The 26,478-nt window shown below is 36.1% G+C and overlaps 1 protein-coding gene across 1 annotated transcript in view; it reads right to left on the bottom strand.

The window, feature by feature from the left end:
• LOC150096533 (hemocyte protein-glutamine gamma-glutamyltransferase-like) overlaps window positions 1-16,277 on the bottom strand; it is a 56,633-nt gene extending 40,356 nt beyond the window's left edge. The window contains exon 1 of the mRNA XM_090408211.1: window positions 16,220-16,277. The gene's annotated coding sequence lies outside the window, so the exon portion shown is untranslated. The remainder of the gene's footprint in view (window positions 1-16,219) is intronic.
• Window positions 16,278-26,478: the final 10,201 nt, after the last annotated feature.

Below are 26,478 nucleotides of genomic sequence, written 5' to 3'. Positions count from 1 at the left end.
TGTAACTCCTACCCACGAAAAGTTGTAAACTGTAACACATTAGTATCATGTATGGAATAAAAGGTTTTTTTTTTTAATGTTTTTTACATAATCCTGAAACCCATTTATACTAAACATGAATCTTTTTCAAACCACTTCAGGTATCCAGGGGAGGTGGTTTCACACCGGGCAGTGAAATTCATCTCCTACATAAAGACATTTACTAACATCCACGGCGAGATTTGAACCTGCAGCCTGTTGGTTTGGAGCGCGGGTACATAACCACCCGGTCAACAGAGTGGCTGTAAAAGACCATATTCGGTCTTCCGACTTCGCTTCATCCACAATAGTAGTGTGCTATAGTTTGTATATTTTTATGAGCTGGAATTATCATTTATTATGAAGAACAGTTTTTCCCACGGAGTAAAGCCAAATTGCATTGTCATCTTACAGACTAATCATAAGTTATGCAGTTATAGATCTCACTAAGAAAGACGCCGAGATTTTATGACAATTTTTATGACACTTCAGGCTTCCAATGAGCAGAGTGATGGTCTCACCCCGGCTAATGAAATATATCTACATGTATTTGCAACAGGCATTTTAAACATATACCGTGAAACATAGTCGACGAACGTCTGTTTTCAGTGTCCGTGATTTCAAGTTTTTAAATTATATTCTCGAAGCTGGTGGAAGATTTACAGTGCAGCACCAGCTGGTAATACGATTTGAAGTTATACAAAGTAATAAGTTCGTTCTGGTTGGACAGAGATTATGAAATTTGGGAATTCTAGTGACAAAATAAAGAAATGTGATCCCAGAACACTATGTTATAATGGCAATAAATAAACTGTTCACAGCACATAAACCAAACGCGATTCTAGGATCAGGATGTACAAGGATGCAAACTCCTGATCTCAGATCATTTCCTTACTATTGTTGTCACTAGTTAGGCGCGGAATCGTAAACAAGGGTTTCTTTATGCCCACTTGTATATTTATCACTGCTGAAAATATGCTGTTCAAGTCATGGTGAGTTAGCCGGTGGCAGAACTCTCGAAAACCCGATTGATTTAATTGCATAGAAAAGTTATGCGATGGAAGATTAAGAGAAACTGTGGATAATTGCCTAACACAGTATCTTAAAACAAACACATTGTCCCCCCACTCTTAGCAGATTTGGTTACAATTAATTGATAAATTAAAGTATTCAAAGTTTTCCTACAAATTAATTGCATTAGACCAATTAAGAAGAGCGCTGATGTGCTATACACTCTTAAACCTTTCATACATAAATAAAAATGCAACCATACGATCAAATTGACGTGAATTTTGTAGCGCAGGTTGCATAAGCCACGACAGCACACCCAACTTAAATGGGCACGCAACGCCACTGGTGTCTGTCCTTTGACGATTTCCTGGTGAAATATGCGCTTTGTTCGTGAGAAGAAATCCCGTTTTAATGGAATTTTGAATGTAATCAGGACATTTAGTAATGCCACGCTAATGCACCTTAGACTAACCAACATTTAGCTTAGAATCTTACCAAAAAAGTAACTCCCGAAGGGGGGAGGGGAATCTATCAAAAACTTCTCGATAAGTCACCCTAGCTGTTCAAAAGATTCTTGCTTTTTTTATTATTTTTAAACAAATTTAAAATAATTGTTTCACTACTTTAGTTTAATGTACGTGTGCTGTATTATGAATAGAACTAATTCGGCGACTGTGGAATGTCTGTCAACTGTTCCACCAGAATAATTGGGAAGCAGCTGTGAAATGAAGAGTGGCGTCACAACAGCCATCAATACAACTCACCACCACCCTCCTATTTCTGATGCCAGAGCACTTAACGTTACTTACTAGGAAGTGATGTGTTGTACCAACTAAGGAAGCGTGCTCTGCAGATAAGGTGGGCCTTTGGCGCCATTGACTTTCTCAAAGTAGAGCCTGTGCACGTTACTTGCCTTTTGACAGATGGAAATCGAATCCTTTTAATGGATCGTCATTAATTTTAACCTTCATTTTTATCTTTTCCCCACAAGAATTTGGTTTCAGATGGTGGGAACGGAATTCAGTCAGTACTTGTGAATGAGTCAAACGAATGACGTGCATTTCACAATAACCCCCAATGTAAGTTAGGTCATCATAATTATGGCCACTTCATCTGCGTCGGAAATTAAGCTGACTTACTCTGATCACCCAAACATTTTCCCATTATCCGTTATTATCATTTCAACAGTCTTTATTCTAATACGGCAATGTTTTGAACGAATCCATCATAAAGTACGTGAGGTCACATTATATCAAGTGAACTGTACTACAATAAATAAACCTTGGAAACAAATACATAACATGAGAGATCTCTCTCCCTTTGTTATGGTAGTCTTCCCTTCGGGAATAAACTCCCAAAATGTTTATTTTCCTTGCTGGTGGAAGGATAATACAAACTTGTTCTCTTTCACTAAGGTCCAGTGCAAGTTACGCACACTAATAGAGCTGCACTGCAGTATGTTCTATGAAGAGGGCCACATTTCTTTCCTTTCTGAGAACTTTTATTTCTATAACGTTGCAAAGATCGGTTTCCCTTTACATTTTGAAAATTTGATACGTTTTAACAGTTGATGTGGAGTATTGTTTGAGGTTTGCTTATACCATTTTAATCGTATTTGTTTTATAATTCCAACAGAGTTGTGCATATATAACAGATGCATTTTATTATAGTAATCTAAAAGCGTTTTAAATATTACTCGGTTGTCAAATTCTTCTGTATGGCAGGTATTATTTATCTTGACACCAAAGCAACTGTCATGAGGGGCATATCATGTCGGCTAATTGCGTTCTACTCTTCGCTCGATTTGTCTGTTTTGCAGGAGCAAAACCTTGAGTTTCAGGGAGGAAGATCCTCACTACTTCAGTTAAAAGAGTCTAGCTAAGTCACCTTCGTTTGAAGAGCCCTTATAAATGCGTCTTGCTTCCTCGACCGGATTCAAACCTAGGTCTTTCTAACAAAAGAGCGCCATATTTCTTCCTATCGTGTTACTTAAGTTTTCGTTTCCTGCTATAAAATACATACTGTTTTCTAAATGGAAATATCTTACATTACAATACAGCTTACAGTATGTATTCAATTAAACGAAGTGCACCTTTGTGAATTTCGTTATATGGTTAGTGCAGTTTTAAAGTAGAGAATTAAAACCAATATAAACATCCTTTTTTCAAGATCGGATAACCTTGAACCATAATTAGAGCTTTTTTTTTTCCTTTTCCAACTTCCTTTATTACATTCGCTTCTGAGTTAAGATATCTGCTTGCTCAGTCAAGTTTATTTCCGTTTCTATCCATGCTAGAAATCACCTACTTAGAAACCTTCAAGCGATCGACACACCCAATTGATGCACGGATGGATTACAAGGAATGTCAGGTATGTTTGCATTTATTTCGAAATTCGCTATCAATGACGCTCTCAAATTTATGCTGCTCTCATTTCCAGCACCTCTATTTCATTTAAATTTCTAACCAACTATCTTTTATGACTGTTGTCTGTATTTCCTTTTTGTAAAAGTTACCTTGTCATCATACATATTTTATTTGAATTTCTCACTTTACATCTCGAATATCTGAGCTCTCCTACTTAACTCTTTCATTAGAAAAAAACTGAAATATTTTCAGTTGCCTTTATATCCAGTACTGTTTAGTACAAATGAAATAAAACAGCAAAAGTAAGGACTAGATTTATATTTTATTATTAGGGAATGGTACAAGAAAAATGAACTGTACAGCAAAAAGATTGGACTGTTCATGTTTTCCTCTGAAAACCTTATAGTTGAATATGTCCAAATTTTTTTTAAGGTGCTGCTTAATAGAAGCAAAACTTCAACATTTAATTGGAGGAATTAGAACATGCACATCAACACGGTTCTGCCAATAACAGCAAAGTGCTTTTAATATTTAACTGATGGGGGATCTCTGTATTAATGATTTAATTTGATTCAAAAACCTCGATAGCCTACATTCCCTGTACAGTTTTTCATTTACTAAGGGGTCTCTTTATTCTGTCCTTTTATATTCATTGCTAGTTGAGAGTTTTTCTCTGACCTCCAAAGTATTCAAAGTGTGGAATATTTTGGCAACATCCCAGACAAGTTTTTCGGACGGCTGGTGCCTGCTGTACAAATAAATAATTCCTGATTGATTTATCTCGGCATGCACACAGTATCTTTTATCTCCTGCCATGGCTATTTTTATAACTTAAGGAAAGTAATTATTTGAACTTTATTAGAGGAACAGCAAATCCTTAAAGAAAAACTGTATCTTCATACGAGTATAGAACAGAAATTCTTAACTCAGCCGTTTAGCAGATATTCGAGTGAATCAACATACTGCCTCATCTCGTGTTAGGTGGCCTAGCCTCTTTACTAAACAAATCGTGGGTTGGAATCACGCTGTGCCATATGGATATTTGTGAAACCCTTTTCTATTTTGAACGCGATAACATAACCATGTTTGGTTTTCATAACAAAGTTTTCTGGTTAATCCTCAGCCCACATATAATAAATTCACAAAAAAAGTTAAATTCACAAAGATATTGTGATTAGGAAATCTCAATTGTCACATACCTCCTAGAGAAAAGGTAGAACAGCTTCAAAAATGCCTGCATATAGGAACTCTCCCCTCCTTTAATATTTATCCTAAATCATAATTTAAGAAATTTTTTGAAAGAGCTGCCGTAAAATCAGGACGATTCTAGCTCGTGTTTCAATCTAACCACCTAGTTGGCAGAGTTAACGTACCGATTTCTAACCACCAGCCTATGGGATCGAATCATTCCGCCGTGGACGTGGATGTTTTTTGAATGCCATTAAGTGGTAGACGAATTACTTTGTCCATTGAGAAACCATCACCCTAATATTGGTGGTCTGAAGTGGATTTGAAAAGAGTTCCATATTTGGTCTCTAGTGCAGCACTACTGGACTATCTAACCCTCAATCAACTCCCGTACTCTTTGACATAAAAGTTCTAGAATCTAAAAACAAATCAGTTTCTTACAGCGTTTTCACGTTTCGTGTTTGAAAGCTGAGTGGTTTTCCAAACATTTTTTCTTCCAGTGAACAGAATGGTGTAGTACTATAGTTAGTTTTAAAAGTATATTGATGATGAAATTTGTGTGTGTGCAATTAATTTATCAGATAACAAAAACACATTGAGTTAAAAAAATCTCTATCATCATGAAAGCAATTTCGACTAAATATTATCAAATTGCGTAACAATTCGAGTAAGTTAAAAAAATCGCATTAATAAGTGATAACAAAGAAATTTTTACTCCCCAAATATGAGAGATTATCCAGTCTTTATTGAGTTTTAGTTAATGTAGAAAATGTTCACAGGACGATGTACATTTAAAAATTTGCTAATATTGTGTAAAAATTGGTTTTTGTTTCACAGTCAAATTTACGTAGTATTTTTAGCATAGTGATGTCATGTGGAGCAGCTATATACTATACTATTTAGCTCTCCTCTTTGCGATTGCTTGCCAAGCTGTAGCCTCTATCTGCCTGATCAGATAATTAGCTAGAAATAGCGAAGAGAAACCAGATTGCAAGACTCCATGTACAGTGTTGTCTGGTTGGTGTTAATGATCAAAGTAATCGTGCTGGTTAATATCTAAATCTTCTTGTGAATTCTGTCTATGCGAATAAGTGGTTAGAAGCCTTCTGTGGTAATCCAGTAATTTTTTTTTTGCGTGCGTGTGTGTGTGTGTGTGTGTGTGTGTGTGTGTGTGTGTTATGCACTTTGCGTTTATTTGAATAAACTTCTTATTCACTTTGTTGATAAGATTAACTATGGTTTCGGAATCATTCGTTTTGTACAGCGCATAACAAACTCATTCCTTGACATTATCTGAAGTGCATAAATTGCTGAGTTAGGATCGAATATTACTCGATATTGTCCGTGGGTATGAACACGACTGAAAACCGATCTCAGACCAGCATAAACAGAAACTGTTATTATCCCGATAATATCTTTTTTATAATCAGCGATTTTTTCCTTGTATCACACCTACTAGGTGACTATTTCAAATAATAATTAGGTAATTTAAACAAATAAAAATTCAATTATAATTAGAACATCGATTGTTTTTGTTTTTAATCTACAGCAGTGGTCAACCAAACACGTTTTACTCTATTTTAAGCATTAAATCCAATTATTAAAAAGTAGGGCACTAAATAAATAACGAAAAGGAGAAGTTGTGTCCTTTGCTAACAGGTCGCATTGTTCAACCACCGCTTTTGACCAAACATTTCTGACATGACTTAAGGACTTCTTTGAAACTCAGCCCATTCGGACTAAAATGATGTGTGTGTGGGTGGGTGGAGGAAGGGTTATTGGGGCCACTTCTTGCGCAAACATCTCTCCAAGTCGCTTCTTTCTGATTTAGATCAACTTTGGAATATGCTTATTTCCTGCGTTACTGAATGCCTCCTTTGAAATTCAGCTTAATTGGACTAAAATGAAGGGAGGGTCCCTTACAGGGATCCTCTTTTCACAGAAGACACTTCGACAGGCCACGCCATTGAACCATTTGCTGCCAAATTTGGAATGCAATTTCTCGGAATTTCGAGCAGTACTATAAGAGTAGCAACAACACTACCATTAATTATTAAAATTAATTTAAAATATCAGTAAAATAGCTACTTTTTGACTATAACTTACTTCCTGCTTCCTTAGTATTTAGTTTTTTTTCTAGTATTTTATTGAAAAGAATTCTATTATGCTGAACTTCCCGGATACGCGTATAATGAAAATGGGACAACCTTGTCTATTAAAACCAGAGGCATTTTTACAGCTGTGGTACTTTTGTGATTAAAGTAGCTTATAGCATCTGGTTCAGTCTACTTCTCTGTAAATGTAGCTGCTACTTTTAATTGTGGGGAGTATTTGATATGATACCAGATTTAGTACTGGACTGAATACTTTGTCCAATCAATACAGTCTGTATTACATCTATATTTTTTCGGTTACTTTCTTCTTCTTCAACTCGAATCAAATTTCTAAAAAGAGATTCTTTTAGTGAACATTTTTAAAACTTAGAGCATTCAAAGTACTGTATATAGAAAATAAAAGAAATATTGCATTTTACTTGCTTTGTATGCATGTTAAGAGAAGACAACTGCATAATTTTCATATTTGTATCATTCAGTTTTTCCATTGTTCTAATACAGATATTGTTTCAAATGCCTTCTTTTGTTTTATTTAATACTAAGAAGGGTTGTGTTTCTTAGAGTCGGTGGGTAAAGTTAAACTTTTAATGAAAAAGATGTGTAATCGATTCATTAAACTGATCATATTATAAATTTGCTACTATATAAAATATTAATCATTTTGTAAAACAATAACGTTTAGCTGACTGAAAATGCCTCTCTTTTTCTGAAGAACCTTCTAATGGTTCTGTGTCCGTGCGGTTAGCCTAGTGGCTTTGCGCTTCATAGCCTGGGGAAGGAGTATCCTAGGTTCGATTCCCGTCAACGACGTGAGAAGCTTAAGGATCTTCCTCAGCCATAGCAGATTTTGGGCGTGGACAGCAGGGTTTTTTTCCGCCAGTTTATCTGGGATTTTTCATCCCACAAGCAGGCAAACCGCTCCCGTGAACACACACGGATTATAGTCAGGAATACTGACCCAGCCATAGGCCTGATTCGTCAGCTAGGGGATCCTGAGATGGTGCCGTACATTCCCGTAAAGGGGACCCACGGCCGCTGTATCATCCATCACACGATAATTAATCAATTATTGGTTTTGTCTATGCATTCGCTTCGCTTTGTTGTTATCGAATAGTTCAGCTATGTAATGGGTGGAAATTCTGTTCTTCACTATTTTTTTTCACTTTATGTAATTATTTCTGATTATTGCTTAATATGATATGATACAGCTATGTACTGTTTTGTAATTGAGAAGGAGAATGTTTTTAAACTATCATTGATATCAACCAAAAAAATTTGAAAGGAGAGAATTTGATGAGTCAATAAGTGTTCTGACTGTGCAGAGAGCACCTTATATGGTATGCAAATTTAGTGTTGTGCATTAAAGACAAATGCGCTATTTCCCGGAGCATGACATTACAGTAAATGCAGGAATAATTTAGCTATACCGCTTTATGTATAACTTGCTATGTGATTATGGAGAATATATCACATCAGAGGTTAAGTGACATGAAGATTTATTTCTTTTAAACGAGTGAAATTATTAAGTATATTCCATTTCTTTCCCTTCCATTGTACAGCGCATGGCAGGTTTTTGTCCATCAGTTCCATAGATCTGTGGTATTTCAAGTGGACTACAGTCTTTTCCCCTTGTGTCGTAGACGTAGAAATTTGTGTGTGTGTGTGTGAGAGAGAGAGAGAGAGAGAGAGAGAGAGAGAGAGAGAGAGAGAGAGAGAGAGAGAAAGGTTATTTAATGATGTGTGTGTCGTAGGTGGTTTAGATAGGAAGCGGAACCAAGTTAGTGTACACGCAGCTGTTGTGGATTGTTGATGTTTCAGGATTTTGTTTTGATGTGTTTTTGCAGCACTTCCTCAAATAATCGCACAGCAGAGGGTGATAGAAAAGACTAGACTATAATCAAGGTTCAATTTCGCCATTCTAAAGCTGGTAACTAATACTGAAGAAGGCTTAGAAATTTTAACGTTGTATGTCCAATGTGTTATCTTCGGTTACTTCCAATACAGGTAGTGTCTTGTGCCAACCGTGATGAGAGTGTGCAAGATCCTGAGATTTTTATTGCCATAATCATCTAATATATTCTTTTTATTCAAATCAGCTTTTGGAAAGGCTTATAGTCATTTGCTGACAAGCCTCAGTTTCTGAAAAGGATAACACGTGATGCTCCGCATTTCCCTATGAGTTCTCTAAGTATTATATCATTTTCGAAGCATAATTTAAAGAATTTAATGTTTTTGCCTTGCCTTTTTTAGGTTTCGCACTCTTTGCTCTTTAAACATATTCATTATTAAAATGTCTACATTGCACTTCCTTTTGACGAGCCCCAAAACTGTTATTCAGCAAGGAGGAAGGGTGGACAACACCGTATACCGGCCGTTTTGAATAAGAGGTGAATCCCCCAATATATATTTATGGGTAGTTTAAATGTAATCTGCGAACTTCATCTGTCGAAATGACATATTGATGCATTTCTTGCTGAATGCGTGCGCTTCCTGTTGAATCAAATAAAAAAAAAAAGAAAAATATGACCTTGTTAACATCCAGGTTGCTTGTCTGCCCCGCCAACACACGTGAGCCTACTACCACAGGTAGTTTAAAGACACTGTCATTAGGCCACAACCCAGTTGTACATAACGCCCTTGCTGTTCTTTCCAAATAGGGAATCCACAGTTTTCCTCTTTTGCTTTCGGATAAACTCTTTCATGTTTTGCATAAATAAGTAGTAAACAAATCGTAGGTTGTATTCCTCACCTCAGCTATTAAACAAAAACGATTATTTGTGCCAATTATCTTCCAATAAATTATACCTAAATATTTTGTCCCTCATAATTGTAGGTTTAAAATGTAAAACGTACCCGGTGCAGTTGAGCAAATTTCATAATAAATGCCCCTTTCTTGAGAAATTTGTGTCGGGATTTGTTACGATTTCTATTTGGATGCACCGAAATCTTTTAACAGAATTAAATTATTTGGAAATCATTGTCTTGCAGCATTCTGGATAAACGCATACGTAATCCAGTTGAAAAAGATTAACATTTTCACTAACAAATTCACAATTTTGGGACGTGGGGTGACGGTTGGTAAAGAGGGTGCAGATCATTTTGATCTGCACCATCGAATCGAATGAGATCAAAACTGTCAAAAAATTCTTTCACATTCTTGATTTTGTATAATTTTGACGAAGATTAACTTTTAAAAACTTAAAAGTAGAAAACAATCGCTTATTCCCCCCCCCCCCACTTTTTCATATGCAGTACGGTCATCGTTGATAATTTCATTTTTAAATCACTTTTCTTTAATAATAACTCTAGAAAATCCAGTTGAAGTCCGTTACGGCTGGGTTAAAAAAACAGCATATGCATTTTGCCACAAAATAGAAATTTAAAAGCAGATAAAACGAGGAAAATGAAACTGAAGAGAGGAGAAAATGAAACTGAAGTTTCGAATTAGATTGCGAGAACATTCTGTTCTCGCAATCTAATTCGAAACCTGGTCTTTTTGACCAAGGGGCGTGCTATTTCAACTGTAACGGAAGAATATCTCAGTAGTTAAAATTGGCAGTTATACCAAAGACGGTTGAGGTTTTGCTATCCCGTTTTCACGTCAGTTGATATTTGCATTCTGAAACTCAAGTTAGTAGTCCTCATAGCAAAATTTCCGTTTGATTTGTAGAGTAATGCAAACAAACGGCCATGTGTAGGATTTGATGTCTGTACGTACTATCCGGCTGCTAGTTGACCAGTATTAATTTAGAAATCACATATTAGTCGACGTTTATTGCACCAAAATCGCAGCAAAATAGTCACTTTTTGTGTATTAAAAAAAAACAACAGCATAAAGATATCTCCATTTAACGCAGTAATATGTGGTCAAAGTAAATATAGTTTTTACCATTTCCACATATCATTATTTACAGAGCGAAATAAGCAAGAAGTCTTTCCTGAGACTTTAAACTTTAAGGTTTTTTTTTTTTCTTTTTTCGTTGGGAGGGGGTTTGATGTCTGGTGTCTGATGAGAATTAAAATTCGAAAAACAGCTGTGCGACCAGTGAAGCCATTAAAAGGAATCTTGAGTAGAGCATTGATTTTCCGTGAATCTTTACACGCGTAGAGCTTTTAAGTAGTGCGAAACCTGGACAACTGACACGGAAGGTTTAAGTTCATATGCTTTTGACCTCTTTCGAAAAAGTTAAGAGTTAAAAGGCAAACTTTGTTTTGTTACTTAGCAACAACATATGTGGCAATATATGCAAGAGAGGGAGAGCTAAGGGAGTATTATTATTTACGTAGGACTGCCCTCAATCGCCAGTCTCGAAGCACGAGTGTACCCAGGTTGTAACCCCCCCCCAAAAAAAAGAAAAAGTTGCTACATCTTAGGTCCGAACTTCCTCTCATCTGCCTCGAGTATATGCAGAGATCTAATGAAATTCAAAAGTTGGTGTGTGTGTGTGAGTAGAGGGAATACGCTTTTTCTGTAACAGTGTCCTTAGAGGCTAAGCTTCCGTTTTACTTCACCTGCTATTAACAAGTGATGATACAATCGTGTCTTTTCAATTGACGATGACGTAACTCAACAGGGCATACACTGCTTACGGTATTGACTGAGAGGAAGTGAAGAAATGCCTGAACTAGTAATCGCAGTACTGACTGTCAAAAGGGTTAGTGATGAATAGATAACTGGATCTCATTCCCTTCCCCCACCCCATTTTCTTCTATTTCCTGTTAAGGAGTTAAAATGGACTTACACAGTCAAATCTTTCTGAAATAAGTGCTTGAACTTGAAATCTGGAGAATTTTCCATTGATGTAGTAAGTTGCAAAATCCGAGGATTTTTATTGATTTCCCATGAACATTTAAAATTTTGATGTAGATTCAGGAATATATTTATTATTGTTAAATGATAAACTGAATCTGTTGGTCTTTGCAATAAAAAACGGCGACTACTAACTTTGGTTGCAGCGATTGTTCTTAAATAGTCGAAAATGGTGCGCACCAATGTTTTCAAACCCATTAATTTACTTCTCCCTTTTTTATAGACGGATCGAGAAATGTTTCACATTGTTTAACTTAATGATTTATTAATAGATAAATATTTTAATAAATAAATAATGATAAATAAATATAGATTATGGAAAAAATACATAAAACTAATGCTCTGCTAAAATATAAATTTTAAACATGAGAAAATAAATAAATAAAATAAATAGATAAAATAAATAAATTTGCTGTATAATGAAATGGGGTATTCATGACTAAACATACACACGTAACCACAGTAATAAGTTTTTTTAATAAGTAAATATTTCGTCCTAAGTATCATAGGACATCGTCACTATAGTTAATTCAAACAATACTAGGAATCACATCCAGTTAGGGCGCATGCTTACAATGGAATCCCTCTATGCGTGCAGTAGCGTATTATAGAAGTAAATTAAAATACAGTATATCTGGGAGATAATAAAGAAAAAAAAGGTTACATTAAAATGAGATAACATATATAAAATTATATGAGATAATATATATGAGATAACATATATTTAGGATGACAATTTCCCAGACTTTAATGACGTTCTTACTATCCCTAAAGTCTGGGAATTGTGTATTGTGTACCTAAATTGTGTAAAATAATTTTATATATGTTATCTCATTTTAATGTAACCCGAGCACGCTGCTACACGCAAAGAGGGATTCCATTGTAAACATGCGCCCTAACTGTATGTGATTCCTAATATTGTTTGAATTAACTGTACTGAAGATGTCCTATGATACTTAGGACGAAATATTTACTCATTAAAAAAATCTTATTACTGTGGTTACGTGTGTATGTTTAGTCAAATAAATAAATGCATTAAAAAATGTGGAAAAATTGTTTTATCCATGTGCAGCATTCAGTCGTATTTTATTTCACGGACCCATGTTTTTTTTTTTTATTTTCATCTAATACGATTTGAATGGTAATAGTTTCACCCCCCCCCCCTTCCGCCTAGATTTCAAACCTGGTATGAAACCCAATATGTCCTTGCGTCGAGAAATACTGATCGGCACATTCTGATCGCCTAACAGAAGTAAATGTATAAATAGCTAATAATGAAATGTAATTTATTTTATTTCAAAAAAAGAAAAAAAAAACTCGTATTCGATATATTTGCTTTCATGTAAATAACTTCTTGCTTATTTTTCGATGTACATTAATTTGATTTCTTCGTAGCCTTACACAACTTTGTGAAGCTGGAAGTTCATCGCTCTGCTTAATAAGTTACGTGGTCTGTAAGATTACGTGGGAGCTTTCACCTACTCTAATTACTAAGGGATGTTTTTCTGACTCGGAAAACAGCAGGGTGTGTCAAAGAAAGCTGTTGTCATTTCACAATTCACGTTCATTAAATGACAATTGAATTCGCGGAGAAAGACGAATTTATTGTAGTATCACCACAATTGTTTTATTTCTTGAATTTTTGCCTTAGTTAACTTCGACCGAAATGTCTCCGAATAACAGAAGGTGAAACGAAGTTATTGCAAAAAAAAAAAAAAAGCACTATTCATTTGAACATCTGCGCAGTTTGAACATCTTGAACAGCTTGCTCAAGTTTGAACAATTTGAACAATAGTTTTTATACTTCCTCGTGCCTATGATCAGTCGCAGACACGAAGAAGAATAAAAACTATTAATTAAAAACTAACGATTAATTTTTTTTTTAACCAATGCGTGAAAGCGGTAATGATACCGCTCAGCCGCTCAAGTGTTTTAGAGCTCAAAATGAAGATACCTAGAAAATGGCATAAGACCCGAATGAAGTATAGTAAGATATGAAAGTGAAATATATTGTTATTACTATTACGAGTAAAAAAATTCCATCTTCAGGGAGTCAGGGACTCATCGAGGGAGGCCACATACTACGCACCAGCTATCATACTTATTCTTGAATTCATTCACATTGCTTGCACTCACAACATCCAATCCAACGGCAATCCATCCCAATCACGCACCACCCAATGAGAAAAAAAATCTAGCCCTCATCCCCTTCTTAGGAGTATTCTCAGCTTCCAAGGATGCCCTTTGTCCTTTTCCCACCCTCCATAAAATGAAGAATTCCATCTACTGAAATCCTGTATGACTCTTTCAGGAGTATGTAAGACTCAATCATATCACTCCTCTTTCCTCCTGTTTGCTAGAGTCTGCTGTCTACAAATTCTCAATCTGTCTTCATAATCAGTTATGGTTTTTGTTCAGATTAGTATTGTTTGTGATTAAAGGTTGAGAAGAATTACCAGGACGTGTATTTATTTTATTTATTATTTATTTATATTTGAACAGACGTAGGTTGTCATATGCCGAAAAGAGGAAGAAAGTGGCAGATTTTTATTTTATTTATTTTTTCTTCAAAATAGACCCAAGAGAATGAAAGAAAAAGGGAGGAAGAACAGTTCAGTATTTAGAAAGTTGGACATACTCTGAATGTTGACTATTTACAGCTTGTGTTCTTAGGGATTTAGAGACAAGCCCATAGGGTAATAGCATTCATAAAGCCTGATATTGGATGCTACTTCGGTCGAACAGTACTCACAGAAGCACTTATAAAAAACCATAAGATAAAAACAGCTAGTTTATATAATAGAGTAACATGAGTGTATAAGAGAGGAATGACAATTTAACCGAACGGTTTGTTACATTCCGTATAATTTGAAGGAGGAATTTAGGATTTGTACAAAGGTAGCATCTGTACGAAGTAAAAGGAGCTAATTTTTTTGAAAAAAAAAATCAAATCGGGCAGAAATATTCGACCTTCTGCGGGACTGAGCATGAAAGGTAAGATCAGGTGGAGAAATCCTGTTTTAAAAAAAAAAATAGAAAAGATAAAATTGTGTTTAGGTTCATTGAAGTTTATTGTCTTTAAATAGAGATCAGCGTTTAAGAAACTAGTTTTCCTAAAGCCACGGATGGTTGAACATTGCAAGCTTTATCAAATAAAGAGGTAACAGAGTGTGACGCGAACAGCAAAAATATGGATGGCGTTTGAGCTCTGCGAGATAAGATGAGATGTATAGGAGGAAGAGAAAAACAAATGAACATAGCTCTGGATAAATTCTGTATTATAGAAAGTGTGAAGGCAGAGGCCATCTCCCGTAACATTTATCATTTAAATTGTGTGATCACAGGATGATAGTTTACTGAGTTAGGCCTGAATTCCAGACCCAATCAAATGATTGGAAAAGGGAAAAGAAATGTCAAAAGCGAGCGCATGAATTTCGACTAAACTGTCCATGGAACAGTCCATTGGTGAGGAGATTTCCACTAGTGGAACTAGGGAAAACCTCCTCACCAATATTGCATACTTCATTATCTTACTGAAGATGAAAATGAAGTCAGTGGGACCATAGTTCATTGGCAGAACTTGTCTTTATTGTGTTGTGCGTGTGCAGAATATACCGTGAATTTTGTTTGTATTTTTATTTGGTCACAAGTATTTGTCCTTTGTTTTCTAGAGTTCGATTATAAAAATCGAAAAAAATTATCCTAATTTCACGCAGCCAGACCCTTCCATACCAACTACCTTACTTCGGATTAGATATGGAATGATATGCTGTTTAGTGCACGCAGTAGGAAGTTCTTTTCAATGCCATCCATTCAGATCACATATTTGATTCTTAGCGGAAATCATATTCATTTCCACTAAGAATAAAACAATCAAGGAATCATTCGCATAACTAAGATCACAAAGTCAAAGTTGTGAAATTATTTTGGAAATTGAAAATTAGTTAAAAATAAGTTGCCAAATCTTTTTTTATTTTTTCTTAATCGGCGAATAAAATTTGAGTATGCCTTGCTATTTCTACATTCACTGCTGCTCATGACGGAATTGACAAATGGATAAATTAAAAAGGTACTAGAAACTATAAATTCTATTTTTTTATTTTTTTAATGCCTGTTTAAAATGGCATTTAAAAACAGTTGTTTGAAAACGTATCTATCCGTTTGAATTAAGCAATAAACGGATCTATGTTTACCATTATCGCAATCTTCTCCTCAATCATATAATTCAGTCCTGACAAAAAAGCAACTTTTATTCTCATTAGCATTTACATAAACAGTAAATAAATAGCGAAAAAATGTTGAGTAAAAAGCAAAATAAATAATCACTTTTTTATTTACAATTTTTTGTTTGTTTTAATATAGTAAATAGCATTGCTTACTCAAATGCTAAAAACAGTGCATACGGAAACCCGATGCCCTCTTCATTTCATTTTTTCAAAAGATAGCCCAATTCTCACTATTTCCATTGTATATTGAAGAAGGCCTTAGTTGCCATATCAGATATAGGCACTAAAATAATGAATACACATAACACTTTCGGCACTAAAATAATGAATACACATAACACTTTCGGCACTAAAATAATGAATACACTGCGAGTAAAATGCTGAAGTACATGTATTGCCACAATTAAATTCCTAAATCCTCTCTTATAAATTATTATCATAAACAAAATATTTTTTTAATTAATTTCTATGAAGTAACGGACTTACCTCTTGACGAGATTCAATGATTGTCCAAAGTTTCTCTGAGAGCACACACAAAATGCACACTTGGTTTCTGTTACGATATGATTAAGGGTAGCCAATAGGAGCAGCTTTATAAAGGTTTTTCATTGACGCCGACACACGTGCGCCAAACAAAGTCACGTGATGGTAGGCAGGTCCTTCCGAAACAGGGTCTACCGGACATTACGACACCTTCGGTTACTACGCAAGCCAGAGAGAAAGTAAAAACGTGCACGCGCTCACGTGATAAAAACAATGGTGATTGCCTAATACTCACTCTTCAGTGATTCATGGGACTTTCTGCCGATGGACGAATTCCAAGTGGTAATTACTTTTCATTGAATACTAAGGAACATGAACCCCCCCCCCCCTTTTCTTTGTTGATGTCATTTTAGATGTTTAGAGACATACTTGGGCTTCAGTCGATACTAATTCAACTGGTGGGGTCTACTGATGATATTTCAGAAACATACGTTTCTCATAGGTAATCAATCAGCTTTGTGAAGCCAAAGGACAATACAAAGTATTCACGTATAAACAAAGATCTTTTCACAGTATCTCATAGGTCACATAATTCAAGCTATTTATCAAAAGTATTTCGTTCTCTTTGGGAACTTCCGTCAAAGGAGGTATATAGAAACAAATCCCATCTTGCTCGGCATACAACAATCAGATAAACCATAGAGGACTGAAATAGGTTTAACAGGTAAAACAATAAACTATAATGACCTCGAAGGATAACGTGTTGGCTAAAAATCACACTTTTTTTTTTTTTCGGTTCCGAGCCTGCACTATCACAAATACACAATCCAGTAGTGCACTCAGGATTTAATCTTTTTTTTTTTTGGGGGGGGGGGGGGGGAGTTGAGTAGACGATTTGAGACTACGCATCGCATACGATCTATGACTGAGCATCTGCACTGATCGTTAATTCATAAGTAGTATAGAAATAGAAGACACGACACAGCATAAATTTTAAAATAATGAATTTGAATTCGGAAAAGATTTTTGGAAAATTTGCTAGTTTTTTTTTTCCTTTTTTCTTTGGGGAGCCATGTCCCCCTGCTCCCCCTCCGGGTGCGCCACTGACACAATCTATGCTTTCACTCGATGTTGGCATTATAAGCAAAATCGACTATGCCTACCAGCAGTTTATTTATGGTTATGATCATTGAATAACTGGAAAGATGAAACCGGAAAAATCTATTAATATTTTTAGTTTTAAAAATATTAAGTGTCATACAAAAGACTGCAGAACTTAACACTTTTTTTGCCTTTTTTTTTTCACTATTTTCGCTATTTTTTTTTTGCCTTTTTTTTTTTTCCCCCAAGCAAAGCAAGTGACATTGATAATAAAGTGATAAACAGTGATAGCGAATACAAAATATATTTACACGTTTTTCTGAAAATGAACATGCTTGGTACCGCCAGGAAAATTAAGGCTATGAAATCACTGTATTTGTCTGTTAACTGCACGTTCTTCTGGCTGGCTACCTTGCTTATTTTGCGGAACTAAAACCCTGCTACGTCCTATATCGAAATTCGTGTTTAAGGACATACGCCACTGAATTAGAAACTTTCATTTTACTTATAGGCTGCCAATATCGATCCTCTTCAATTCCCTGAGATAAGGGTCGGGAACAGCCTTCACTAAATGCTTCGGTCAATTGTTGCACACAGGAAGTTCTGTTTGTGCGTACAAGCCTTCTCAGACGACGGCGATCTCGTTCCTGACAGTCTTACGACCATGGACAAGCAGTGTGGGTTATTTTCTACAGATTAAACACCCGGAATATCTCACCTTTTGAGAAACCAGGCAGCCATGCTGTTTTCAAAATCGTGGCTCTAGTCAGATGGATACCCACAATAAGCCCTTTATCGAACTTGGAAAGATCCTTTGTTTTTCCCATTGTGATCAACATTATTGACGATTCCTGACCAACAACATGCTTAAACAGAACACGTGATGACGCACGTGACCAAGTATTTTGCATATAGGCTGCGTAAGTGACGTTAACAGTATATGTAGAATAATACTCATTTTGAGACTGCGACTTGCGATCTCAAACCCGTGATCTGCACTTTTATTTGGGGTTTGAGGTTATGAGAAACTGATCAGTTCTGCTATCAAGTGATAGAGTGCTTGCCTCCTTTTTTCATTTCCAAAATTAAGGGTGGTAAAAGTATTCTTTAGAGACAGTGAACTGGCCGTTTAGTTCCTTTTGAAAGAAACGCCTGGGATTCGTAATTAATTATTACAGTAGAAAAAGATTTCTAAAAATTCCATTTTCTGAACAAGAAAAAGCTTCGGTTTGATTTGAATTACCGATACCAGTGTATACTACGTCTGCTAATTACATGTGTCCTTCTTTCTGGCTGTCTGCGTGATGTACCACAAAAAAACCTCTACAAGCAAAGGCAAATGACATCGCGTAATATCGAAGTTTCAATGACCAGTGGCCTCGGTATTGGCATAGATATCAGATACTAGTTCGTAGTTATCTGTTCCACTTACCTCCTGTGAAAATCCAATAATATTCGAAATCCAGTAAGAAATAGTGGAATCTTTTGTTGCTGTGTAACGAAATAACATCTTTCACACGTAATGAAAGATACTATTTTCATTTCATTTGATAGCTTGGTCATTTGTTAAAAAGACTAAATCATGTTTTAGTATCGAAACTTCTGCTTTGTTATGTGAACAATGCTTGTCTTCACTTGATTAGAAAGATTATATGGTTATTCTTTTTTTTTTTTTTTTTTAAATACTGTACTTGTGACGTTTAGTTCATTGAATAGATAGAAAGCGCATAAAAAAGTGGAAAAAAAATTATATAATTTTGCTTTATTTGTTTCGTTATTGACGTAGTTCATTACATTATAATTGCATTTTATTCAAATTTGTTCAGTTATACTTCTCAGTATGAGAATTCTCTTCCTTTATCAAGCTAAGAGCAATAATAGTTTGCACGTCTGTAACAAAAATTGCAATCATTGGCAGAAATCTTCTTGAGTTTAATCTCCAGTGTAGTGGGTACGAAAGTCCGTTGGAACGATCCAAAAGCGAAGTTTTACTTTTCGTACAAAGAAAATATTTTCGTGCTATGCTCATCACAATGAAAGATTTGGATGCTAAAATTGATTGCCTACGTTATTGGTTAATTTTATGTTTATGAAATCGCCAAGAAAAATCAAAGTTTCGAAACTCATCCAAGAAAAACCAACTGACCAGATTGCACCATCACTGGATGTCATCACAAAATGCCTCTTACAACAGTTCCGCTATTTGAAAATACGCTTCCGCTAAAGGAAGTTTTGAGATGTGCACTTCCTTTTAAAGCATAAGAGTTTGTTTCTGTGTGTGTATCATTAATAAACTGATATTAGTATCTTACTAATCATATGCTGCTTTCCTCTGCTCCGGAATCTTAGTTTCAAAAATGGTATTTCTAACAATAGAAATTTATTGGGAGATCGGAAATGCAGTAAGTATCCAAATAATGAAGTATAATTAAATTCATTAAATGTTTATCTATTACTAACTTAAACTGGTATCAGCATCTTGCTTTATTTAAATGTTAAAGTAATAACAGTCAGATAGGATTGCTATGACTCTTATATACAAAAGATCAACAGGCAATTTTGAGAAACTTCTTTACATCAGATGAAACACTTACATGTGAAGGATTGCATAACATTCAACACATGTGTGAAAAATAGGAAAGCAAAGGTTCAGAACAAAGTATTTTTGAGTGTCTGTTACGTGGTACTAGTTCATTATTGTGTACAGATAGAATCAAATTAGTACAAGTACTCTCGGCTGATGTTACTGCCAAATTATGAAGTGGATGGTGATGCTGTTGCTACATTCAGAAATTTATCCCACTCATTCCATTGTCGAATGAAGATGTGGGATGTCCTCGCTGTGTTGGCGTTGTTCTTGGGATAGACTGCTTTTTACTTTCTGCTTGAAGCCTTCAAGTAGTGGCCTCGTCAGTTATCGTGTTGTGTGTAAAAGGTAAAACATGCAAAATTGTATGTTCTTGCTTTAACTGCGATGAAGAGACAATTGCAAGCATGGTGGTTGGTTGATGTCTGAATGAGATCGAAATATTCATCTTCCTTAGTACATATAGCAGTAGGTGAGGCAACCGTAGTTTCAGAAGGCTAATGAATCTTTCTTTCTTTTTTTTTTTTCGTTTACAGTGGTCGACTACAGGTTTCAAGAGTTCCAATTTGGTCATAGAAGAGCATTTCTCTGATAAATCTGGTTTGAATCTGTATAGATAGGAGTGGAAGGGTATTATGCTACTATTTCCGCTCTGTAAATATTGACATCAGGTGGGTAGCTGTTCTCGGTATAGTAGGGACTAGTAAAAGAATATCTGCTGAGATGATAAAATGAAATAAAGATGGAAATACTTTGGTCTTGTTTGCTGTGTTGGGGGGGGGGGGGGGTGGGGGGGGGGGGGGGTGGGGGGGGGGGGGGGTGGGGGGGGGGGGGGGTGGGGGGGGGGGGGGGTGGGGGGGGGGGGGGGTGGGGGGGGGGGGGGGTGGGGGGGGGGGGGGGTGGGGGGGGGGGGGGGTGGGGGGGGGGGGGGGTGGGGGGGGGGGGGGGTGGGGGGGGGGGGGGGTGGGGGGGGGGGGGGGTGGGGGGGGGGGGGGGTGGGGGGGGGGGGGGGTGGGGGGGGGGGGGGGTGGGGGGGGGGGGGGGTGGGGGGGGGGGGGGGTGGGGGGGGGGGGGGGTGGGGGGGGGGGGGGGTGGGGGGGGGGGGGGGTGGGGGGGGGGGGGGGTGGGGGGGGGGGGGGGTGGGGGGGGGGGGGGGTGGGGGGGGGGGGGGGTGGGGGGGGGGGGGGGTGGGGGGGGGGGGGGGTGGGGGGGGGGGGGGGTGGGGGGGGGGGGGGGTGGGGGGGGGGGGGGGTGGGGGGGGGGGGGGGTGGGAGGCGCTGCAGTCGTGACAGAAGCAGACGACGCTTAGGACTTGATTAGAAAAGTTTCCGCTGTGTGTGGTATCCATTTTTTTTAAATGTGCCCGAAGTGAAAGAATAAGTACAACATTAGTGTTTGAAGGCAAATTATAATGTTTTTGTAGTTTCAAGAATCTTGTAAAGCAAGTTTGTGTCAAGTTTTTCAGAAATAAATAACATCACTAGAGTTACATCAGTGAAATGCGTATGAATGTGTTCTAAAAGTATACGTATAAGCGAGCATTCATTCTGCGTAATGATCAAGACTTTCACCAGCTTTACCACTCATCACAAGTCCGAATTTTACTGCATCCAACATAGTCAACCTCATTGCCTGTTACTCTGTGGTACGATTAGAGTATAGGATACTCTGAAACAAAGAAAAATAAGAAATAAACCATGCTTTTTTTTTTTAAAGACCAATAGAAAGGTGAAACCTGCCTTCGAACTTTTCTGGGAATGAGATGATATAGTTGCTTCTTCTGTTCTTTTGACATCGAGAACATGGTTAAGCATTGATAGATCCAACTTATATAATATATCCTAGTGTAGATTTAATAGAATGTAAAAATAATGGGCATACATTTTTTTAACACTTCCCGAAAGAGAAACTTCATAGGTAGACAATATGAAAATGAATTAAAAAGATCGAACTTCAAAACTGTATAATATAAATAGCGAATATCATAAAAAACGTTTGCTGTATGAATGATTTATAAATAATGTGAAATGAACAGATTAGAGTGGTAATTTTACCACTTTTCTCTATGAGGGAAAGCGGGAAAAAATTTGAGTTAGAGATTTTCCTTTCAGACATTTCGCGAAAATTCTCTCAGAAACTTTTATAGAATATTCGAAGAACAACTAATGATATGCTTTCCTTATAGTTCTAAATCAGATTTTTCTTTAAACGATTTATATAAGTCATTAAAAAGTACCCCCCCCCAGAAAATTTAGTTTTCTTTTTAATTTTGTCATAAATTTTCGGACATGCTAAATCGATATACTTAACTGGAAAAAAAAAAAAAAAAAAACTCGAAATTGTACTGCCTTTATTCTTTGATCCAGCAAGAATAGACAAAATTCAAAAATTATTTTGAAATAATATCTTAAATGCTCTATCCACACACGCACACACACTGTTTTCATGGACAACACTGTAGTAGGCACTTTTTTTTTTTTTTAAGTGCGTTTCCCAAAATAAGCACGTATTAAATTTGTTCTCCTTTTCATGAGTACGCAGCTTATTCCTAGACTCTGACTCGACCTATTTTACTGAAATTCATTATCTGAAATCCATAGAAATATATGTAGATCCACCACAGTTTTCTTTCACTCTGCAGTATCAAATACGCTTAGAAACGATATGAAGCAATGCAGCGATATGTAACCCCCATTCTCTGGGGGAAATTTATAAAATTAAATACAGTATAATTAAATTTAGTAAAATATAATTAGCTAAGATGTACGCGTACATCGTACCTAATTTATGATGAAAAATATGCGTATTATAAATAGCCTGATTATATCACAGTTAGAATCATTATACCTATCAGTGGCACACCCGGGGGAAGGGCCCCCCCCCAAAAAAAGAAAAAGGAAAGAAACACTAGAAAATTTTCCAAAAATCTTTTCCTAATTAATTAATTATTTATTTATTTATGTTGTGTCGTGTCTTCTATTTCTAGACTACATATGAATTAGCGATCACATATACGCAAGGCGAACGAGGTAATGCTCGGACGGACCGAGCGCTACTTCGTCTGCTCGAGCCGGGTTAGAGGAGATCACGGGTATCATGTATTGGCGATCACTGCATATGCTCAGTCATAGGTCGTAAGCATTGTCTATTCTCAATTCGTCTACTCAACTCGTCCTCCCCCCAAGATTAAATCTTGAGTCGCCCTCCTAACATTAAATCCTGAGCGCGTCACTGATGCCTATTATACATGTAAATATGCCTGCTTCAAATTTATTTTCAATGGGATTATTTTTTATTGTTGTTGTAAGTTTGGCAAAACCATTCGAACATAGTAAGAATTCCAAACTATCTGGGTAATATATATGAAATATAATATTTATCGCGTCTGTTATAGCCGTCTTGGTTGTCTGCGTGTGTATTGTATTGTACAAGTAAAACTTCTTTTTTTTTTTATTGGAGGATCATTGTGAATTGAGAGGAAAAAAGTTCCTTGTTTGATCTCGTATTAGCTTTCCGATTAACAGGCTATGTTAATCGGAGTTTGAATCAGCTCATTGTGGTATGATGTTTATGAAATTTGGTAAAACAATTTTTGCCATGTAATGGTGAGACCTCATTGGCTGCTGTGATTTGTGGGGAGGGGGATTCCATGAATAGATTGAAGATTTGTGAATTACAGATTTTCGTTGATTGTCGCAGAAGGGGAGAGAATGAGATAGATAGAGACAAGTTACTAAGAAATTTTATAGGTTCGATACAGAAGAAATTTTTCAGTCCGTAACTAGTGGTGTGGGAAGAAAGAAATAAAATCATCTCTGGAAATCGACTAAGAGTGTAGTTAACGGACCAGTACCGTCGACAGGGTGTAGCATAGAGGCAGCCTGCCTCACGGCTCCTCTTAATTAAGGGCTCTCGTTCAGCCATATTGCAGTAGGCGCCGTATTAGGGCAACGAGATATTTTATAACATCTAATGTATATATATATATATATATATATATATATATATATATATATATATATATATATATATATATTTATTTTATTATTTTTTTTTATTTATTTATTCAGAATTCAATTTTACTCGGTTGGAATATTATGAAATAGCTTTAATGACTGATACCGAGAGATAAAAAGATGACATGATATATTTGAAAAGATCTACTAATTTGCTAGTCTCGTTGAATTGATCAAAATCTTCAGGCATCACAATCAAAGAAATATGTAAAGAATTACAGAGACTTAAAATTGTAATAACAGAATGAGTACAAAAAGACAGTAGCGTGTTTGAAAACAAAATGCGAGCTTGAGTTCCAAACAAACGTATACTACGCGCTGTCGCGAGTGCTCCAATACTGAACAGAGGCAACATGTGCGTCAGAGAGATTGAAACTTAGGCTGTTGTTGATATGAGAGGAATCTAGAGAAATTTCTCTAGATTCAACAATCTTTCTCTCGAGTTCATCATAGCACACATGGATGTTAGAAGTTTGAGCCCAGTTCCCAATGTAAAAAAAACAGAAATGTACCTGCTCAAGAAGTCCTCGATCTTCATAAGAACAGGATACTTCAAATATGACAATAAGATCTACTTACTTAATCACTGAATACCTCAGCAATGTTTATAATAGTGAAATATAATAGTGAAAAGAAGAAAAAAAAAAGATAGCAAAGCTTATCAAAGATATTTATACACATAATAAATGCGTAATAAGGTGTCAGTAATGAAACAAAAGAAATTAAAATAAAGAAAGGAATAAAACGTGAAGATTCCTTAAGTCTACTACTGTTTGATATTTTAATGGATGAAATAATAACAGAACTAAAAAGATAAGAAGTTAAATGGAACAAAAATAGACAATAATATAATCAGTTTCACTCGTATGAATGTCGCAGTGATATTAGCAGACACACACGATAATTTGCAAAAAGAAGTATTGCATTTCAAACAGATTTGCAAAAATATAATATGGAAATATCGAAGGAAAAAATCCAAAACACTCGTGATTAGTGGCCAATCGGGTGTAAGTTAGAAAAAACAGAATAATAATTCAACAAGAAATTAGTTTTAAATATTTAGGAAGCAAACAAGATTCTGGATGCTTAAACAGATAAAAAAATGAATATCGCAACTAATATAAGACCAGTTTTAACGTATGCATCTGAAATAAGCCCTGAAACAGTTGAGATCAAATCGTTAAAACGCTGCGACATAAATGAAAAAAAAACAAACAAAAATGATAACATCGGATATGAAGAAGTATACAAAATATCTGCCTTACAACTAGTAAATGGATAGCAAAGAGTTAAAAGGAATGACAAAAGCGTGTCAACAGAATGAAACAAAAAAAATAGAATAGTTAAACGAATAGAAAAATGGAAAATAAGTACTAGAAGACTAGTTGAATGACCGTGAAAGGTGGAAAGATAGATTGCAAATAACAATTTTCGCAACAGGTTTACGACCTAAGGCGGAAGGTGAAGAGGGGATCGGCTGAATGATGCAACAAGGTTGCATCATTCAGCCGATTTCGACAATTTATTCCTTTAATTTTTAACTAATTCTTCACATTTTGTTGAAATTCACGCATATTTTTTTATCTAAAAATGCGATGTTAATTTTTTGAATTTCTGGTAAGGAAAATTGTCCTCTGAAATTCGATCATTACCATGACAACAGGAACAACAACACCACTGATGATTAAAATTAATATCAGTAGACTAGCCTGTCCTACTTCCCCAGTGCTCATTTCACTTTTTTTTACATGAGATATTTTTTAAGAAATTATTCTCTCATATAATCGGATTTCTGTAAGCTTTTTTATTTTTATTTTTTAATAGAGCAAACTGGATAAAAAGTGAAAATACACACACACGTCCGGGATCTTCTACTTCCCTGCCTGTCCTTTTCCTTAGGGGGAAGAGGAACCGCAGTACTGGTTAGAATTAAAGTTGTTCCACAGATGCCGAACATATTTTTTATCTCAAAGATTTTCCATTTCCTTCCTCGCCATACATGTCAAAAAAGATCGAAACCGCCATGGAGGAGTGGGGAGGGAATGTCAACAATCTTGCATTATCTTTAAAATTGAAGCAATTTTATTATTTCACATCAGATAATCTGAGAGTTGTCAGCATTTTACAGTTAGAGATATGGTATGCTGGCTACACGTGTTGGCTCTCATGTCAGTTATCCCTTATTCAGCAAAAATCAGCCTATTTTGGAAATATGTATCCGAAATTTCCGATTATATTTTATAACTATCTAATACTTATAATATGCTCTGAAGGAGTATACCTCTTTACCCCATCGTCACTCCATTACTTCTAGTAATAATATTCGATATTTGCTTAGCAATTAAAATATAATTCGAATTCAATATTCAACGCGTAATTGCAAGCCAATAGCTGCCAATTTAGAAGGATATAATTATCTTATATTGTCGTTATCTTCTACCAAAGTCTATGTTTTATAATGTTCTGCTTATGAACATAAAACACTTCTAACCAGTGGCAGCTCGTGGCTTGAAATCGTGGGGGTGCTGCAACTTTCGAAATACACATACACACTATAA

This window comes from Typopeltis vanoorti, chromosome 18, assembly GCF_054136105.1.
Source record: "Typopeltis vanoorti isolate ZY-2024b chromosome 18, IOZ_Tvanoo_1.0, whole genome shotgun sequence".
Classification (NCBI taxonomy): Eukaryota; Metazoa; Arthropoda; class Arachnida; order Uropygi; family Thelyphonidae; genus Typopeltis; species Typopeltis vanoorti.
This window is presented reverse-complemented; position numbering and strand designations above follow the sequence as displayed.